Here is a 21,838-nt window from a genome sequence, read left to right as displayed (position 1 = left end):
ATAAAATGTTAAAGCATACAAATAAGAAATAAACATAACTATAAAAGCTTAAGAAAATTCTGGACTTCCTACAGGCTAAAGAAGCAGCAATATACAAATTGGTGACTTTCTGATAAAAATCTTCACATGCCATATTAAAAACAATTTGTCTGGGTTGGTTATGGGGTTGCAAGTACAAAATATGTGTCCCCATCAGTGGATACCATTAATGGAATGAAATCATAACAGCAATCCATACTTGACCAATCATTTCACTGACACTTGGTGCGCCTAATCCAAAAGGCCATAAGAAATGTTGCCAAGCCAAATACATGAAGTGTGCTTGTAAATGTTCTCAGAATTCTAAAGCTGTCTTAGTGGCTCCTGGTGCCTGGATTATTACAGAGGGGCACAACCCACTTAGCCCAAAGCCTACAGTACTGAGGGTAGAAAAACAATATGTGTTCCAGTGATTCGTTACCCCTGAGCATGCTGTGCACCGATCGCCCCCCTCCCTCTCATCATGCCATTTGGAACTAAAGGCTTTAACCGTAAGGGTGTCATATCTGAACTGAAGATATAGGCCCTCATTACAACCCTGGCGGTAAATGCCGCCTACCGCCGTGCTGACGGCCGCCAACATAGCGTGACCGCGACGGTATACCGCTACGGGTATTATGACCCACACAACTCCGCCAGACCAAAGGTCAGTGATAAATTGGTGGTGCCAAAACCCACACCATTATGCCAAAAGGAATACGCCCACCGTATCAGGACCCACAAATCACCGCAGCGGTCTTTCAACTGCGGTAAACCATTGGTGGTACACACTGCCATGCTCAAAATACACACACTAACAAAACTACACCACATTGGACAATTCAAACTACACTCACCTGACACACATACACATGCACCACACCCACACACTCAGACCACTATAGAACACACACCCACATTACCCACAACCCTTTCAATGGAATAAAAGATTGCCAACAGAGAGAGAGACAAGCCAGGAGCATCGACCCAATCTGAGCCACAGAACACAATCACCCAGACACCATCCACGCACCTCACAGCACACACCACAACACATCACCCCACACATCACCCCACACACATCACTCACACCACATCCATGGCACCCCAAAGACACTCCAGGTTTTCAGGGGAGGAGCTGAAGGTCATGGTGGAGGAAATCATCTGGGTAGAGCCACAGCTATTCGGATCACAGGTGCAGCAGACGTCCATTGCAAGGAAGATGGAGCTATGGCGGAGAATCATGGACAGTGTCAACGCCCCAGAACAAGGGATGACATCAAGAAGAGGTGGAACTACCTACGGGGGAAGGTGCATTCCGTAGTTACAAGACACCAGGTAGCTGTACAGAGGACTGGCGGTGGACCCCCACCTCCTCCCCCACAACTAACATGGGAGGAGCAAGTCTTGGCGATCATGCATCCTTAGGGCCTCGCAGGAATAGCAGGACTGGACCTTGGTAAGTCAAATCTTTTACTATTATATCCCCCACCCTACCTGCATGCCATCAGAAACTCCTACCCCTACCCTCACACCCATCACTCCACCACCTCAAATATACCCCACTATCACAACCCACCCATCCCAATACCAAGCCCTGCATGCCACACCAATCCATAGAACCCCATCACAGACCTCCATGGACACCCATCACCACAGCATGCCCATTAGAGAGAATAACCTAGCCCACAAAATCACCACTCACACAAGGCAAAGCTGACAGGGCAATCACAACCATACAGGAAAACATACCCATGCACAAGATGGCACACACAGATACAATAACACTACATTTGCATCCCCACAGGATCCCTACTCAATGTCACTGGAGAGGAGTTGCCAGCTACATCCAGTCCCCCCTGTTTCTCCCCCCCCCAGAAGAGGCCCACAGTGATGACAGCAGCTCTGCACACCTGGATCACGATGACCAACCTGATCCATCAGGGACCTCTGGACAGTCGGTTACCCTGCCACAGTCCCATACCACCAGAGAGCCTCCCCCTCAGGAAACACCAGCACAGCGCCCACCCAGTGGGCCCATGCCACTGTCCCCAGGACACGTCAATCAGCAGTGTGTCCACCACTACAGGGACCGATGCAACCCCAAGAAAACCAGGGTCCTGTGGTCAGTGGAGGTTGGCACATGGTTCAGAGGACAGAGGCACAGGACAACAGGGAAGTTGGGAGGACTGCTGTGGGACAGGGGGAGGACAAGCCTAGGGAACCCACTCTCCAGGAGGCACTCGCAAACATCCTGGGAGGATACCACCATTCCCAGGAGACCATGGGCCAGATACTGGCCAAGTTGCAGGAGAACCAGCGGGTCAGGGAGGACCTCAAACACATCTACACCATCCTGATCACCATTGCAGGGGTGCTGGCTGACATGGCCAACACCATGAGGGAGGCAGTGGCAAACCAATGGGCCCCTGACACTAGCCACACTGATGAACAGCCTCACCTCTGCCGGCGCTAGTGGACAGGAGGCCCCGCGACAGGACCAACAGGCCACCAGCACCGCACCTCCTGCAGAAGGAGAACCACCCTGCAAACGTTCCCTGCGATCCAGGCAGAAGCTAGAGAACATTGCCAAGACCCCCGCCAGGAAATAAGACTCTCCGGATTGTCACCCTTGTGTCCCTCTGTCACCCTGTCCACCTTGAACTGCCATTACTCCCCTTCCTATGCCCCATTGGACAATGCACCTGTGATGCCAAGAGACTGGGCTCTAACAGGACATTCCTCCACCATCACCCCAGCCCATTGCACATCCCCCTCTATGTAGTAGAACTTAAATAAACACCCTTGGAACAAATACAAATCTAGAGTCTGTCAATTGATTGAAATATGTATTAGTACAACATTCTGAAAACATTGCAATTCATATGTACAGTAATGAATACATTGGTATGACCTTTAGTGGGCAGCAGTAAACATACCAGGAGCCAGAGTGGGCCACAGAGATCTGAAAATAGAGATGCCAAAGGGTACAGTAAGTGGCCATAGACATAGGGAAATCAGGCTGCCATGTACAGTGTCCTACAGAAAACTGAAAAGTAAAGTGAAGTTACAGTGTCTTACCTGTATGTCACTAGAAGTACTGCTGTATGCTAATACGTCTGTTGTCCACATCTTCTTCCTCTGCCTCCTCTTCATCACTGTCCACAGGCTCCACCGCTGCCACAAGACCATCTCCAGGCTCATCCTCCTGCAGAAAAAGGCACCTGGCGTCTCAAGGCCAGGTTGTGCGACATGCATCAATGATCTGGCACACCTTGGGTGAGTAGTATAGGGATCCACCTGTCAGATGGAGGCACCGGAACCTGGCCTTCAGGAGGCCGAAGGTTTGATCAATTATCCTCCTTGTTCGCCCATGTGCCTCATTGTAACGTTCCTCTGCCCTTGTCCTGGCATTCCTCACTGGGGACAGTAGCCATGAGAGGTTGGGGTAACCAGAGTCACCTGAAAACATCGAGGGACAACTGTTAGACGCACACTAACCCTTAGGGACAACCCCATACCCAGATACCAACAGGGGACCTTAGGCTCACATATTAGCCACACCCAGTGCCTTTGGAGTTCAGCCATCACACATGGGTTGCTGCTATTCCTCAAGATAAAGGCGTCATGCACAGAGCCAGGATTCTTGGCATTCACATGGGAGATGTACTGGTCAGCCAAACACACCATCTGCACATTCATAGAGTTATAGCTTTTTCTATTCCTGAACACCTGTTCATTTCTCGGGGGGGGGGACAAATGTTACATGTGTACCATCAATGGCACCAATGATGTTGGAGATATGTCCAAGGGCATAAAAGTCAGCTTTCACTGTGGCCAAATCCTCCACCTGTGGGAATACTATGTAGGTGCGCATGTGTTTCAGCAGGGCTGACAACACTCTGGTCAACACGTTTGAGAACATTGGATGAGACATCCCTGTTGCCATGGCCACTGTTGTTTGGAAGGAACCACTTGCCAGGAAATGGACAGGACCTGCACTAGGGGGGATACCTGTGGGCTGTTGGATAGCTGACATCAGGTCTGGCTCCAATTGGGCACACAGTTCTTGGATTGTGGCCAGATCAAGTCTGTAGGTTAGGATAATGTGTCTGTCCTCCATTGTCGCAAGGTCTGCCAGGAGTCTGTACACTGGAGGATGTCTTCATCTCATATTCATCCTCAGCGGGAGGAAAACGGTGAGCAGAGGGTCATAATCATACATCTACTGCAATAATGATGCATTCTCTTCATTTACAGAATGTGAATCCGAGAGTCAGTTGATGTACCAGTGTCTAATGTGATGCAGTTAGGTGCCATCGCCTGTGCCCCCCTAAAATGGCGGCTGCCTGACCTGTGTGGAGGGACAAAAGGAAATGAGGTAAGTCCGCTAGCATTGTGTGCCATTGCGGTAGGCGGTTGATGGCCGCTGCGCAACTCTGCATTGATTATCATTGGGCCCTATGGGTTCCAGGAGCTAATGGCAATGTACGCCGCCAGTGATGGTACGCACCGCTGCGGACGTGACCGCCATTTTCTATCTGTTCACTCACTTGCTACCTGACCATCAACAGGAGACGACCTACACTGCAAGTGCTGCTGTGACCTGTGTCTGGAAGCGACAATGGCTCATGTGTCTGGGGAAAGGGCCCCTGCCTTCACTGCAGAGGAGTTGGAGAGACTTGTGGATGGGGTCCTACCCCAGAACACTTTACTCTATGGTCCTCCAGACAAACAGGTGAGTACACTCTGAGCATGATGCGTGGGCCATGAATGTATGAATTGCTGTATGTGTAAGACCCGTGTAGGGGTGAGTCTGAGGGGTCCTGGCCAGAGTGCTGCATGTATGGTGGTCAATGTATGTGCGATAGTGGATGGGAGGGATATGGTGGGCCATGAGTGTGACGGTCCGGACGGTATTACTAATCCCTTCTCTGCTTTATTGTTCCTGCATGTCAGCGCCCATCAGAAAAAGGGTATTTGGTGTGCCATCGCCAAGGAGGTGCAGACCCTGGGGTTCTTTGACAGGCAGAGCACCCACTGCCGCAAACGGTGGGAGGACCTGCACCGCTGGGCAACGAAGACGGTGGAGGCCCAGCGGGGGCTGGCCTCCCAACGAGGAAGGGGTGCCCGTTGTACCCTGACCCCCGTGATGTTCCGCATCCTGTCAGTGGCCTATCCAGAGTTGGATGGATGCTTGAGTGCATCACAGTAGCCACAAGGGGGTGAGTACAAATACAGATTGATGATTTGGTGCGCATTACGTTTTTACCTGGGTGGGGGATGTGGACAGTGGGAGCCCCTAGGCCAGGGCAAACATGGCAGTGTAGGTCCCTTGTTGGGCAGGCTCTGGAGCACCCAATGGTGTTAGTGGGCATGTACTACTGGGCAGGGTCCTTTTGGTTTCAGGTGTGCAGCTGATGGTGTTATGCAATGTCCCTCATGGGATGGTGACTAGCATTGTAACTGGTAGTGCATGGCCTAGTGCATAGGGCAGCTCCCTGTGTGTTGTGTACGCCAACGGTAGTGGTGTTGCTGGCATTGAACAAGTGTATCCTCTGTCTCTCCCCCCCCCCCCCCTTTTTTGTTTTGTCACCCTGTCCTTGTGTGCATTAGCATATTCTGGCGGAGGAGCAGAGGCACCGGCGACAGAGGGAGCTGCATCCCACATGAGCCTGGAGGCCGCATCAACCGAGGGTGAGGGCACCAGTGGGATGGAGGGCGAGGGGAGCACCACAACAGAGACAGGAGGGGACAATACAGACAGCGACTCCTCCGATGATGGAAGCTCCCTGGAGGTAGCAGACACCTCTGTGCCCACCCCAACAACAGGTACAGCCGCCACCCCCGCCTACCAGCAGCCCCTCAGCGTGTTTCCCATGCCGCTCACCCAGGAGGGTGGGCATCTCCTTCGCCCCAGGTATCTCAGGCTCTGCCCCAGTCAGCCCTGCTGCCCTGAGTGAGGAGGATATTAACCTCCTGTGATCCCTCACTGTTGGGCAGTCAGCCATACTGAATGCCATCCAGGGTGTTGAGGCATTTGCAACAAACAAATGCATACCTGGAGGGCATTCACTCTGGTGTGGTGGCCAAACAGAGAGTATTTCAGACTCTGGCCTCTGCACTGATGGCAGCCATTGTCCCCGTCTCTAGCCTTCCCCCTTCAACTTCCTCTACCCAGTCCCAATCCCCTCAACCCCAATCCCCTCAACCCCAACCTAGCCCAAGCACACTTTCAGAACAGCATCCACCCAAATCAACACACAAAAGTGGCTCAGGCAAACACAAGCACCACACTTCATCTCACAGGCACTCACACAAGCACCATCCCCATGCAGACACACCAATCTCCACTGCCTCCACTGTGTCCCCCTCCTCCTCCTCGTCCACCTTCCTCCCAGTAGCGTCTCCACTCACACCTGCATACACTACATCCTCATCCACTACCTCCATCACCAGCACGCCCATCACTACACACCCCTCACTGGCAGTCACCACCCCCACATCCATGCACACGCCCCCTATGTCCTCTACCACTGTGTCTGTGACCCCTCCTCCCAAAGTACACAAACGCAAGCACATACCCACCCAACAGCCATTCACCTCCCAACAGCATCCAGCTCATGCACCTGCACCCAAACACAGCAGACGGACACCTCCTACAACCACTCCCTCTCCCTCCACTCCCAAACCTTCACCCTCTTCCCACCCCAATGTCCCTAAGAAGCTTTTCCTAGCCAACATTGACCTGTTCCCTACCTCCCCCACCCCACCGTCCTTCCCCTCAGGCCAGGGTGGCCTGAACCCAACCCAGCACCTCAGCCACCAGGTCCACATCCTCTGTGGTTCCTGCAGCTGTCATAGGCTCAAAGGGGGCACCCGTCAGGCCAGCCAGTGTGCCACCAGTCCCTGCCAAGTCAAAGAACATTCCGCCACCTGGCAAGGTGAAGAAGGTGACAACATCTAGTAAGGGGAAGAACCCACAACCACCCAGCAAGGCCTTGTCAAAGACTCCAGCTGCCAGACCCAAGGTGACACCACCATCTGCCAAGGGCAGGAAGGGGCAGAAAACATCAGCCCAGGCACTTCAGCCGTCTGAGCCTGCAGGTGAAGGCCTGGTGGCTACCAGCACAATGAGCCAGCACCGCCACCTGCACCGCGACCAGCACCACCACCTGCACCGCCGCAAGCGCTGCCACCTGCACCGCCACCTGTCAGCAGCAGCAGCCCCAGTGGGCAGCCGTCCGAGGCTGCAGGGGAAGGGCTGGAGCTTCCCCCCACAACTGGCAGCACCCCCACCACCACCGGCACTACCACCACTGTGCAGCCATAGCCGCCGGCAGATGGACCAAGGACCAAGCAGTGTGCAACCCACCCACTGGTGAAACTTGAGAAACTGTGGCCTTGCACTCCCCAGGACATCACTGTGGGCATGGAGCCCCCTTCAGGAGCAGTGGCGTAGTACCATCTTCCGACTGAGGTGCCCCCCCTTCCCTGTCCCCCTGAGGTGCCTGTGTGTTTTCAACCTGATGACCCTGCAGTGTTCACTCCGTTTTGAGGCAGGAGATAAGTGTGGGCTTGGCCTATTTATTTTGGACCTGTGGGCCACAGACTATTTTTATGTGGACATTGTCCCTCATTTTGTATATATTGTACATACTGTTTATTTATGAATGTATTTCTCTAGAATTCTAATATCACACTAATTTGACTCAATTCCTTTTGTCCTTGTGTTATTCCAGAGGGTTACTGGGTGTATATGTAATGTTGTTGCATGTGTTTGTGTGTATGGTGTTGGGGATGATGGTGGAGGTGGGGATGTTGCATGTGTGTGTGTCACTCTCTTTTTCCTGCCCGCCCCCTCCCCTGTCTAGTAGGTGCTGTACTCACCGTGGTCGTCGTCGCCACCGTTGTTACTCCTGATGTATGAGAAGGTAGACCAGCATGGGCAGGACCTGCAGCTCGGGCTCTATGGCGTCCTGGTTCTTTATTGAGTGTCGAGAGGTGAGTGGTTTCCCTTCCAAGTACTGTTTTCGCTGTGCTTTTGATGGCATTGGTACCGCCCCGGAAAAGCTGGCAGATGGGCATGTTGTAATCGGGTGGCCAGTACATTGTCTTCCACCTGTCTGTTGGCGGTTACCACCGCAGTGTTTGTTGCTAACGCTGTGGCGGTCGGAGTGTTAAAGTGGCTGTATGTGTTGGCGGTTTCCGCCGTGGTCATGATTCCATTTTTATTACCGCCGGCCTGTTGGTGGTATTACCGCCGCTTTAACACCGAACGCCAGGGTTTTAATGAGGGCCATAGTTTTCAAGCTAGAGGAAGTACAATTTTGTCAATGGTTGCCTCATTACTCATGCAAGTTTAAAATTGATAAAAAAAACATTGTGAAGCTTCCTTTGCTCTGAGTCTCAATATCCACAGCTGCGGCCTCCCAGGACCTGTTTTTGATCTTATTTCAAGGAAGCAAACACAACAGCTCAAAAGAGGACCAATAAATGTTGAGACCCAACTTCTGCCAAAGCTACTTTGTGATACAAAACCATGGGATCTTCTCTACGCCTCGTAGGGCCGTAGATCTCTGGCACCCTCTCGGTAAGATTCCAGGTCAGCAGTAGTCCACAACCGGTACCACAAAAATTAACAGTCTACATTCGATTTTATGTGAAATTTTTTGCTGAGCAAGATCCAAATGTAGGGGTGTGAGAGGAGTACTCGTAGGTAAAGACAATAAGGCCCTCAGAAACCTGTGTTCCACCATTTCAAGACTATTCAAGTTAGAGGTGCCCCATAATTCAGCACCATACAAAGCAGACCCTAAAGCCTTAACATTGTAGATCACAAGGGCAGAGACAGACCTACAGGGGATGGTCTTGCAATGGACCTTTACTATGCTTGCAGTCTGCTGGGTGAGTGCCAAATGTGCCTTTTCTATCTAGGAGGCCCTGCTCAGATTGGGTTCCATTCCAATACCTAAATAAATAATCAAAAGCAGACACCCGATCGATGCATGTATCACTTACCAATATCCGCCTGTTTCAGCGGATCACCCTGTTTTTAATAAAGAACATGCATTTGGTCGTGACACTATTAAGTTCTAAGCCCCACTCAGCACAAAAAGAAAAAATGTCCAACAATAATTGCAGACCCTGGGGTGACTTAGAAATCAATAGGGTATCATTGACAAAGAGAAGGGTCGGGATCTTGCCTCCACCCCCCCCCCCACTCCCCAAGTATAAGTCCATCACACCCATCTTTACTAAGATGGTCAATCACCCCATTGATATAAGGGGACAACAGGGTGGGGGCTAATACACAGCCTTTTCTGACTCCTTGTAGTACCCTAAAAGGTTCAGTCACCTGCCAATCCGCTCCCCATCTGACATGAGCCAAATATTCCACAAGAAGCCTCACCAAGATATTCAAGAGAGAGTGGATACCCATATTTTTCAGTAATCTCCACAATTTCCATCTTGGGAGCAGATAGAATGCATTGTGCAAGTCAACGAACGCAACATATAACCTTCTCCCATTGAATAGCACCTCACGCTAGAAAATACAAACAAACCGAAAAACCTGATCCAGTGTACGGATGTTCGTTCTAAAACCTGCCTGCAAATTCTTTTGAATAGAATGGAATAGACCAGTGGCCCGATAATTCAGAGGATTGGCCCGATCCCCCATCTTATAAATTGACAGGATCTCTGCTAGGTTCAATGAGGAGGGGATCTCTAGGCCTGACAAAATAGCATTGGATAAGATATTGATATACTGACCCCACACCTCCGATTTTGCTTTATATATATAATTTGGGATCCTGTCCAGACCTGGGGCACGTCTGGAAATACAAGAATTAATAGCAGACAAGTTCTCATTAATTGAGAAACAAAGGTGTTTGCATCATCTAGGGCAGCCACATATTGGATCATTTTATCATCCTCCTCTTTAGCTCCCCCATTTATATACAACTTACTAAAATAGGTCACCCAGTCATCTGGTTGAACACAGAAATCCATCACGATTTGGGGACCGTTTAGGCAGACTGCTGCCGGACACCAAAAGGCTGTCTTTAGCGGTCAAGGCATCATGGAGAGTGGACCACAAGGAATTTTCCCACTCCTTTTTGGTCATAAACTGGGCCTGTCTATACAGGGCCCTACAGTATACTATTTTGGGGCATCAGTTAGATTTAGCTGCAGAAAGGAGCGCTATCTTTGCTTGTCTGCACTTGCTATTAAACCAGGGGCTTTTATTGGGCCTCCTCCACCCCCTTTTGGATGTTTTGCCTTGCAAATCCCTACCTTGTGCAAAAGGTTGAGCATGACTCAAGCTCAACACCTCTGTCCTTAAGTTTGCTAGAAGGAATGATAGTCTACTTCTTTCTCCACTCTAGCAATAACTGCCTCTAAGGCTAGGGGATTTTTCTCCACCCATTTCCATGTGATGTTCTTCAGGTTCTTGGTTGAAAAGAGGCCACCCAAACCTCTAAAACCCTGCAAAGTGGTTTTTGACCTGGAGTTATCAGACAGAATTAAGGTTAGTGCACAATGGTCACTGTCTGATCTTTTTACCACTTCCATTTCTAACACAGGAGGCCATAGCTTCACCTCAACCAAGACGTAGTCAATCCTACTCTGGTACCCAGATCTATTATGTGTGATTCTTCCCAGATGCTTGGATGATATCCTACCGTTTGCGGCGCTGAGATCAAAATTAAGGGTTTGAGCCAATGCCATTGCTGCTTTATGGGACCATCTCATACATGACCAATCTTGCAGGGGGAATACACTATTGGTTGTCCCAGGCTGCAGTCAATTCAGAAGAGTTGTCAGTTAAAGCTTCAAATGTGGTTAAAATCTCCTGACACCAAAATTTAACCTTTCCCCCATATGTTCAGAAACTGCCATGTCAGACTTTGCAGATCCAATTCCCATTCTATTGTAAACATTGAACATTTTCAAAACCATACCTGAAGGCAATAGAAGCCCAACTGCCATTGCATCAGGCGAACCAATACAGCTTTCCATGATTTTACACTGTAGGGAGGTTTTGACCCCAATCCTTAACCCTCACGATGGTCTGCCCCTTCCACTCAGGACTACATTTATACTGAAGGAAGTGAGCCCACTTCTGTGGAAAGGGGCAGAGACCTGTTCTCTTGAAAGAGTCAAACGTCATGGGAATCTATAAAATTGCCCAATTCTAACTTGGTGAGCAGTTTTGTAATCCCTGCTACGTTAAATGAAAGGATTTTTAACGGTGGTACAAGGGACTGAATAGTGGTTGGAAAGTCGCCAACCGCCGGCTCCACATTTGGGTGTGTAATATTGAATTCATTTTTTTTATTTTTAGGTAAGCTGACAACAGAAAACCAAAAGACTACCGCACATTCCTATATTATAGAATGTTGTTAAGGTGCTCAAACATTCAAAAAATGCCCGTTGTCAAGCATGTGTATTGGAACAAGAAGCCTTGTACCAGCAAGTTAGTTCTATTATAAAAAAGAATGGAGCACACAAATAGTGATGTCATTCTATGAATAATGTTAAGATAGTTATGACTCATTGAGTGTATGAGAGAAACATGGTGTAAATTCCCATCAAGGTGGTATCAATATAATAAGTATTCATTAGGAAATTACAGAAGAGAATCATAGTTAGGTGATTGGATAAATCATAAATATAGAGTTTAATGTGGACATAGAAAGTTGTTATACAATAATTTCTAAAAAAGTAATAAACAATATAACTATAGTTACATAGCACAAAGCCTATTCATAAATGAAGTGGATGCACCAACAAATGTATATGCTACATCAACCATCGGGTGATTCATCCCCTGAAAAGAGAACATATATAGTCCCATAGATTGATGAAAAGGAATGGAATTGTCCACTTGGAAGATTGAGAAGCTGAAGGATAATATCTTCATCCAGTTGACAGAAGGATAGTTCAGTTCATCCAAGTTCAGCCTGCTTTCTGGACATAGAGAAAAGGCAATTAGACCTCAGACCAATTACAAAAGCACTAGGAGGTTTCCCCCTGACTTGGGAAGGCAGACTAGTTAACAGGTGGGAATCAGGAGCTTGATTGAGGTAATGTTTGGCAGTGGGACTTACTACATCAGCACTTTTTACCTATTCAACCAATGTTAGTCACGAATGGGGCCTGCTTGTCCAGCAGCTGGTATGCCCCACAGCCTGGGCTGCATCACCTGGAACACTGCTGACAACTGTTCCCGGAACCCGATATTTTATCACAATGCGGGTATTAGTTTGTGGAACGGTTCGAGCATCCAGTGCCATAAGACCATAGACTAAATACCTGTGGTAAAATTGGACCATCACCTTATCCTGATCTTCCTCGGGGCTAGAAAACCTTTCAGCGCCCACTATGTCGCTCCTTGTAATGGAATGGCAATTACGAACTTCCCGAAACCAATGCGTGATTTTATTATTGAGTAATTCTTGGTCTTCGCTTGCTCTGCCTGACACCCTGGGAATTGGAGTAAGATACATTTGGGCCTGCAGATTCCCTAACTGTTTGGATATGTAACATTTGTTTCTCACCTCCCCTCCAGGATGAAACACATGAACGCTTTCTGAGAAAAGGCCCCACCACCTTGAGGCCCTCGCTCTCCACCCTGGGCCTGACCTCAACTCCCTCCTTGGGGGCTCCAACCCTATACTACCTGACTGAAGACCCAGGTGATGATGGCTAGAACTAGGAGGGGAGAGAGAAGATGGAACAGTAGGGGGCTGTATGGCAGCAATTCCCCTGGACAATTGCTAGGTGTGGGACAACTGCTCCGAGTGGGATTCCCCATGGCTTGCAAACATATTAGTTCCCACCCTCTTGTGGCCGACCACTACAGGGCCTTTGGGGATTTGCTTCTTTTTTCCTTCTCTTCAAAACTCTCTACTACCCTCATCAAGGTTGCTATCTGGTCCCTCAACTCCCCTATTACTCCCATCAGGAAGCAGAGCATTAAATAACACTTCTGACTGGGGGATCTAGTGGCATTGGTATGGAAAATTACATATTTGTTATATACAGCCAGTGATTTCTCAGAAACACACCACACAGAGGGCTCAATATGGTTTCCCCCAGACTTTATCCCCGTACCCCTCTGGGATTTTTTAAACATCTGGTGTATGTGCTTCATTGCGCTGCTGGGAAGGATTCAATAGCATTTCCGCTTTACGAGAGAGTTGAATTTGCAATGTCCACATATTAAAAAGTAAGCTTGTCAATACAGTCCAATACACAGTTCCCAGCAGCTGACGATATGGACTTCTTTTTGGCTTTCGAGGACAGGAGGCCCCTTCCCCCGCCATTCTTTTACTCATTTTAAAATCACAAGAAATAAGGAAAGAAAGGAAACATCATGGTTTGCATTTGATCAAGGATATCTAACAACTAATGCCAATCTCCCCACTAGACCTCTGCAATGAAAATACAGGAAAAGGGGCTAATGGCAAAGGGGGCCCCAAGGTGCTATCAAGGTTTCCACTGGAACATCACAATAATTACACCAACCTAATGTGGTTCAACCCCAAATCTCCTCGTACCAGGACACAAAAAAGATACTCTAAAATAAAAACAATAAAAGTGGCCCCAGACTAAAAGGCCGGGTGGGGTGGCCCTGCCCTGCCTCTTCCTGGCACTGACAGCTGCAGGATAGGCCTGCCCCTATCCCAAGCTCTGCCCAGGTGCATCCCATGTGGTGGGATGCAAAGAAGCACTTCAAAGCACTGGCCAGATGAGCGTCATTGCTTGGTTCTGCCTCCTTGGGCTCAAGGAATGCTTGAAGTGGTAGCCACCTCAGAAAAACTGACAGATGGTGGGACGCGATGAAGCGGTGGCCAGGTGAGGGTCATTGCTTGGTGCCACCTCCTCAGACCCAAGGAATGCTGGAAGTGGTAGTCCCTTTGGAAACACTGTTGGATTCTTCCTGTGCAGATGGACGTGATGAAACGGTTTAAAGCGCTGGCAAGTGAGGGTCGTTTTGGTGCCACCTCCTGGGGCCAAGGAATGCTGGAAGCGGTAGTCCTCTCAGAAACACTGTTGGATTGCTCCAGTTTTGAAACTTTCATAGATTCACATGCTTGAACCATTCCCCATCATCGATATGGGAGTCCCCTGGTACATTACAATAGTCATGCAATGATAACTGTAGTGTATAAAGGTCTAAGGCCTCCCACTTTAGTAGTCTATCTTTGTCAATTTGAGAAAATAGACCAAACCTAGGTTTCAGCTAATCGGGCTGCCCCTTCCCCTAGAACGCTCCTGTGGGAGGCTCCAGTCCCTCAGATTTTCTACTGCATGTCGTGGTAGGGAGCCTCTACTGAGCTCTGCTCAGTCACACCGTTCAGAAATCATTTCTGGTATTTTTTTTCCTCAGAATATTACTTCTACCAGTTGAAAGCTTCTAAATAGTTTGTCTGTGTGAGAAACTGGGGCTGATTGCAGAGGCCCCCTAACTTTTTGCCCCCATTTTCCACTTTATGCTGGTGTTTTCCTGACTCTGATGGTGCCCTGGGTACTGCTAACCAGTCCCAGGGCCTGTGCTCTGTGTAAAATGGATATGCAAATTAGGCTAATTATAATTGGCTAAGTTAACCTACCTATAAGTCCCTAGTATATGGTAGGGCATGTAGGTTTAGGGACCACAGCATAGGTGGTGCACACCTAGGTGCATTGCTGAGGTGCCCAGTGTCATTTTAAAAGCAAGCCTGCCTTGCTGGCTGCTTTTAAATTAAAGTTATATGCAAATTCGACTTTGGAATTAAAGGTACTTCCAAAGTCTTAAACTACCTTATTTTTACATATAAGTCACCCCTAAGGTGTGCCCTATGTGCCCCTAGGGCTGGGTGCCATGTAACTATAAGCAGGGACTTTATAAAAATAGATTTATAAGCCCTGGTGAGGTAAAAACAGCCAAATTCGTTTTTCCCTCATTGAAGTAAATGGCCTTCATAGGCTAGAATGGGCAGACTTTATTTTAAATTTTAAAGTCTCCTTAAATGTTACATACCAAGAATTTGGTATCAAATTGATTGTTATAATAAATCCCACAACTTCCAGTTGTTGGATTTAATATAACTAGTGCAGGTAAAAAGTTTAGACTTTACCTAAAAAGTTGCCAATTTCAGCTCTGCATTTTTTTTGCTGCTGTGCTCTGATTGGCCAGCCTGCAGCAGCTTCTGCCAGGCTACTTTAATGAGGTGTGAAGTGGCCTGACTTCACACAAAGGAATGTGCTTGGGGGAGAGAATCTCCCCTCAGCAGATGGTGAGGCAGGAAGGGGGAGGGCTGCCAAACTGGTCTTCAAAGGCAGAGAAGGACATCTGGAGCACCCAGCAACACCCCCACATCCTGCAACCCCAGACAGCTAGGTGCCCCTTTGATTAGATTAGGAGAGGGCAGGAGAGGGGTGTGTTTATGATTTTTAGCCACACCAGTGGGTGGGCTCAGCCAGATCTCTCCTCCAAAAATCAGATTCATCCATTTTGGATTTTTAGAGACTGTTGCCTTCTGGGATGGATTTTTGCCACACTTCCCAGGAAGTGGTCATCACAGGGGGACGACCCTGTCCCTGATTGGAGGACCAGGGCCCCCCTGCTTTTCACCCAGGAGCAAGGATAAAACTGGCAGACCTGCACCCACGCCTCAGATCCCCACCAAATTTCAAGAAGAAAGAACTACAAGGAGAAGAAGGACTGCCCTGCTGGACCCCTGGCCTGCACCTGGACCCTGCACTCAGAAAGACTGCACCAGCTGCACACTTGGGCTTCACCACAAGAAGGACTTTGCCTGGCTTCCACTGGTTCAAGGAGGGACTCCCTGTTTGCTACAGGTGAAAAATTGCTAAACCAGAGTCCCCTGCACCAACTCCTGAAGAAAGCGACCAGCTGACCACTGTCCAGTGGACAAAAAGGAGTTTGCGCCAGGTGCATTCTGGGAGTTGAAGTCCGCACTTCCCAAGGACCATCACAGAACTTCTGGACCCTTGGGGTGAGCTGTGGACCCCAAAAGAACCTTAAAAGAACATCTGGGTGAAGCCCCAGAAGTTTGGAAAAGATTGGAGAATTTTTGGAAAAAAGCTCCATAAAGTGACCGACCCGACGCGAAAATTCTAGCCGGCTTGCCTCAACCGCGACCCGGCCTGACTTCGTGGTTCGTCCCGGTAAAGAAAAACATCCGAAAAAGAGACTAAGTCCGAACGTAAAAAGTTGACCGGGACCTTCCAGCCATCGTATCCGAGAAGGGCTCCACGGACGTCGGATCAAGATCCAGGTTTACCCCGGTCGAAGGATTTTCATCTCGAAAAAACGACTAAGTCCGAAGGTAAAAATCACCACCGAGGAAACCGACTTCGCGTATCCGGACAAGGGCTCCAGGAGGTCGGATCCAACTGGCAGGTTCGTCCCGGGGAAGAAAAACATCAAAAAAGAGACTAAGTCAGAAGGTAACTTTTTAACCGAGGCCTCCCGCGACTTGTAGCCGAGCAGGGCTCCATCGCGGTCGGCCTGAAAGTTTGACTTTGCCCCGGTCCTGGTGCAACCAGATGACCCGATTGGCGCTTTTTGTTTCTAAGCGCTAGAAAATAATAATACTTTAAAAATTCATATCTCCGGTTCCCCTGAACCGATTTTAATCGTTTTTGTGTCATTTTAAAGATAAAAATATAAGCTATTTTTATAAATTGGTTTTGGATTTTTAAACTGTTTCCTGTGTTTTATTTAATTACTGTTTTGTGATATTTGAATGCTTTACACTTTGTCTCCTAAGTTAAGCCTTGACGCTCGATGCCAAGCTACCAAGGGTAGAGCTGGGATTAATTTACTGAGACCTAACTGTACTTTTGTGGAGGTTTGTGGCTTGTTGCTAGGTGTAGGTACCTACCTGCCCTACCAATAACCCATTTTCCAACAGTCTGGTTTAGAGTAAACCTATTTTTTGCTTCAATTACCATGTTCTCTTCGGAGCCTGCAAGACCTGTGGCAAGAAGAGGCTTCATTTTGAGGATCCCCACAAGGACTGCTTATATTGCCTTTTTCCTGACCATTCTGCAAAGGATTGTAAGGTATGCAGGACATTCTCAAAGAAAACCCATAAGGACAAGGAGGGCAGGCTGCTCATTTTGCTCCAGAAATTAAAATCCAGGAAAAATCCTGTTTCTGGTTCTGACGGTGAGGAGTCGTCTACATCCTCCAGAAAACTCAAAAAAGGGACTGATCACCTCAAACTCGCCGTACGGAGGAACAGCCCAAAAAAGCCTTAAAGACTAATCAAGGGTCTTATAAGGCTCACAGCCCATCTATTTCTCTTCACAGCAGGACTACATCCTCCCATAAAGAGCGAAAAGAGTGTTTAGCCTTATCAGAACATCGTAAAAAGGGTTCTTCTGAGCCTCCTACACCACCTCCTACAATTTGACACTCCTTCAAGAAGCCATCTAGAAAAGTGACTATGGCATCTTCTACAACATCGTCGACAAGGAAAGTATCTACAGCATCGATGACGACCTCTACAATGACTACAATTTACACAGCATGCACACAACGACGACACTATTGTCAACAGCCCCTTCGGTCATGTTGACGATGTTGAAAATAACTTTCTCCTCACCTTCGTCAATGAAAGCAATGACAAAACTACCACTAACGACTGCATTTTTACCGCTGACGACCACCTCATTGACTGGGCGTCCGGCTGTCGTTATAGCCAGCACCGTTGACGACGATACCATTGACAACACGCTCAACAACGGAAAATGTCCAACAACCTAGATCTACATTTCTGTCATCATTAAACACTTCTCTAAGTAAAGTGTTGCCATTAATTCCTACTTATCTTTTGGAGGAGGATGATTCGGAGGAGGAGGGGCCATTTGGTGTTGCCCACAGCCCTTTCGAAAAGTGCCAGGGCTAAGACCACGACAGCCAATATGATACTCAGCCCTTTTATTCACCTAGGGATCAGTATTCATACCAGGAGGAAATGTTTCCCATGTCTGGATCCCTTATATCACATTTACAATCAATGCTGGCAGACTACAGGAAGAGATTTCCACCAGTCAACACTGAGGCCCAGAAGGCATCTGTACCCTCACCAGTGCCTTCTCCTTCCACACCTTTTAGATTGCGGGTACCTCTTTCAGGTGTACGCATACAGTAAGAGGGTGAGTAATGAGCGCTCCCTACTCTATTTCTATACTCTTGAATCTCACTAAGTCTCACGGTGCAGCTGACTGAGGTCACACCCTCTGAAAACCCTAAAACGACAACCACCTATTGTCAAAACATAGAAATAAATTCAATTGCACACGTGACAATAATGCAAAAAGAAACCTAGTCTTAATACAGTAATCAGATTATATTATGTACACATATTATACAGAAAGCAAGTCGAATAACACAGTTGAGACATCCATTAAATACTACCCTATTACCTAGGTTTCCCAAAATTCACCACAAATTGAATAATTTCTTTTTTGTCCTATCCAATGTCCCAAAATTAATGTCCATCAATCCAAATTATATATCCTTATTTGGTTTGGTTCAAAGTTGCCAATTGGTATCCTTGTGTGATTGATTTCGAAATTATTAATTCCATCCAACAGCTTCTTCTCTTCTCCCTTTGTCTTTAGTCCCTTTGTGAACACGTGTTTCATCCAGGGAGTACCCCCAGGATTTCATCAGGACTTCCTACAATGGCATATATATATTGTTTTATATAGTGAAATATTATATAATTAAAGTATTACATAGGTTTTTCATATTGTAGTGTTTTATAATAACATAACGTGCTAGGTGGTGAGAGTCTTATTTGTGCACCATAACACTAATTGTGACAAATTAATGATTTTTATATCACCTCAAATTTCCCATTCCAATGTGTATAGATAATGATTGATTGCCCTTAATGTGAATACACCCTTTAACATAATATGTCAGGGAAATGCACATCCCGTACTTATTACACCTTATATTTGTGGAGTATTATTATAAAATTATTCTTAAATGTTGTTAATATGTATCATAAATTAATTCCAGACTTCACTCATCTAATTCTAATATGAATATATATGGCACTCACCTAATATAACTCTATTGCCCATATACCTTCAATTGGTGTAACTCTGTAGCGTTAAACCCTGTGAAATCATGTTGGAAATTTAATTTTTTTAAAATTTTGGATCCCAATATAAACATCTCGTTCATTACAACTATTAAATGTCTCCATATTATTTGTATAAATTCTTACCGGCTAATTATATTCTTAATGCGAGTACGCTAAAACGCCGACCGCACGTGTTTAACCGCTAACGTATTTTAAACCGAAGACGCCATAATTCTCAGTTATTTATACGTCTCTCTAGCGTAATGAGAATAGAGGACGGACTCTAAGCAATACAATGCTCCGATTCAAGGATACTAGAAACTGACAATGGACTATTGATTTTCTCGATATATTGCTATATTTCCGAAACAGTGAATACTAACGATGGACTAGTTTCGTTTTCTTTGTATACATCGGTATGTTATTCTTATATCAATAATAGATGGAGCTGTAATGTTTTTTTATTTCAATTTTTTCCTAATCGACATATTAATAGTTGTGCCCACTCCCTCGTGATGTGTTAAATACAATACGCACTTGTATGAAAATTGGTTATTTGTTTGTGATCAAAATTCACATAGTCCCAGTGGTGTATATTTCTATTTCTCACCAAAATCTGATATTCTAGGAATAACTATTTGTATTTAATGCTTATGTTAGGTAATTTACAAGATGGGTTTTCCGCCCAAGTTTCTGCCAGATTATTTATCCCCTAGAAAATATTCCATTTCATGGTCCATATTCAGACCATGTTCCACTGCTCCCATTCTCATGATCCATTTTGATTCTCTCCTACGCAACTCCAACTCTCTATTACCTCCCCGTGGATTTATTTCACAGTGATCGAAACCTATAAATTTAAACATTTTGTGAGTACCCTGTGCACTACAAATTTTCATATGGGATGCTATGGGATAGCGTTCATCCTCTTGATTGATTGCCCTCAGATGTTCAGAAATCCTAACTTTCAATGAACGAATCGTACTTCCTATATATACCTTATTACAAGCACATATAAGCATATAGATGACATATTTTGTATTGCAATCTATATGTGATTTTATAAGTGTTTTCTCACCTTTCAAATCCTCCACATCTTTTTTGGGTTGCCATGCCCACTTACATACTGTGCATGACCCACATTTAAAAAAACCCAAATTAAGTTTGGTAAGCCAATCTTTTGTAGTTACATCTGCCAGATAACTTGGACAGAGAATATTGTTAAGGGTATTCCCCCTTCTATAAACCACTTCCGGTCTTTTTCCTATATGTTTTCGAAGTATCTCATCCTGACTTAATAAGGACCAATACTTATTCATAATTTGAATTAATTTTAAAGAATTTTCAGTATAGTCTAAGATGATTCTAATTTTGTGATCCTTGTTGTGTTTCACATTCTTACGGCCATTGCCTAGATCCAGTGTCTGCCTGCGAGGTATATTCTGCACCTTATGGAGCGATTTGCGTATGAGTGTCTCTGAATAACCTCTGACTGTAAATCTTTGTCCCATATCTCTAATTTGTTCATTAAATTCAACATTCTTGCTACAGTTCCTCCTCGCTCTTATCATCTCTCCGAATGGTATGGCCTCAATCTGATGTCGAGGGTGAGCACTAGTAGCGTGCAGCAAAGTATTACAAACACATCACGAGGGAGGGGGCACAACTATTAATATGTCGATTAGGAATAAATTGAAATAAAAAAAATTTTAACACTCGGAACATTACAGCTCCATCTATTATTGATATAAGAATAACATACCGATGTATACAAAGAAAACGAAACTAGTCCATCGTTAGTATTCACTGTTTCGGAAATATAGCAATATATTGAGAAAATCAATAGTCCATCGTCAGTTTCTAGTATCCTTGAATCGGAGCATTGTATTGCTTAGAGTCCGTCCTCTATTCTCATTACGCTAGAGAGACGTATAAATAACTGAGAATTATGGCGTCTTCGGTTTAAAATACGTTAGCGGTTAAACACGTGCGGTCGGCGTTTTAGCGTACTCGCATTAAGAATATAATTAGCCGGTAAGAATTTATACAAATAATATGGAGACATTTAATAGTTGTAATGAACGAGATGTTTATATTGGGATCCAAAATTTAAAAAAAATTACATTTCCAACATGATTTCACAGGGTTTCACGCTACAGAATTACACCAATTGAAGGTATATGGGCAATAGAGTTACATTAGGTGAGTGCCATATATATTCATATTAGAATTAGATGAGTGAAGTCTGGAATTAATTTATGATACATATTAACAACATTTAAGAATAATTTTATAATAATACTCCACAAATATAAGGTGTAATAAGTACGGGATGTGCATTTCCCTGACATATTATGTTAAAGGGTGTATTCACTTTAAGGGCAATCAATCATTATCTATACACATTGGAATGGGAAATTTGAGGTGATATAAAAATCATTAATTTGTCACAATTAGTGTTATGGTGCACAAATAAGACTCTCACCACCTAGCACGTTATGTTATTATAAAACACTACAATATAAAAACCTGTGTAATACTTTAATTATATAATATTTCACTATATAAAACAATATATATATGCCATTGTAGGAAGTCCTGATGAAATCCTGGGGGTACTCCCTGGATGAAACACGTGTTGACAAAGGGACTAAAGACAAAGGGAGAAGAGAAGAAGCTGTTGGATGGAATTAATA

The 21,838-nt window shown here is 46.0% G+C and overlaps 1 protein-coding gene across 8 annotated transcripts in view; it reads left to right on the top strand.

The window, feature by feature from the left end:
* Positions 1-21,838, top strand: part of C2_2H8orf88 (chromosome 2_2 C8orf88 homolog) — a 443,912-nt gene that overhangs the window by 327,697 nt on the left and 94,377 nt on the right. The gene's annotated exons all lie outside the window — the stretch shown is intronic.

Source organism: Pleurodeles waltl, chromosome 2_2, assembly GCF_031143425.1.
Source record: "Pleurodeles waltl isolate 20211129_DDA chromosome 2_2, aPleWal1.hap1.20221129, whole genome shotgun sequence".
NCBI lineage: Eukaryota > Metazoa > Chordata > Amphibia > Caudata > Salamandridae > Pleurodeles > Pleurodeles waltl.
Note: the sequence above shows the minus strand (reverse complement) of the source record. Positions and strands in the feature narration are given on the sequence as shown.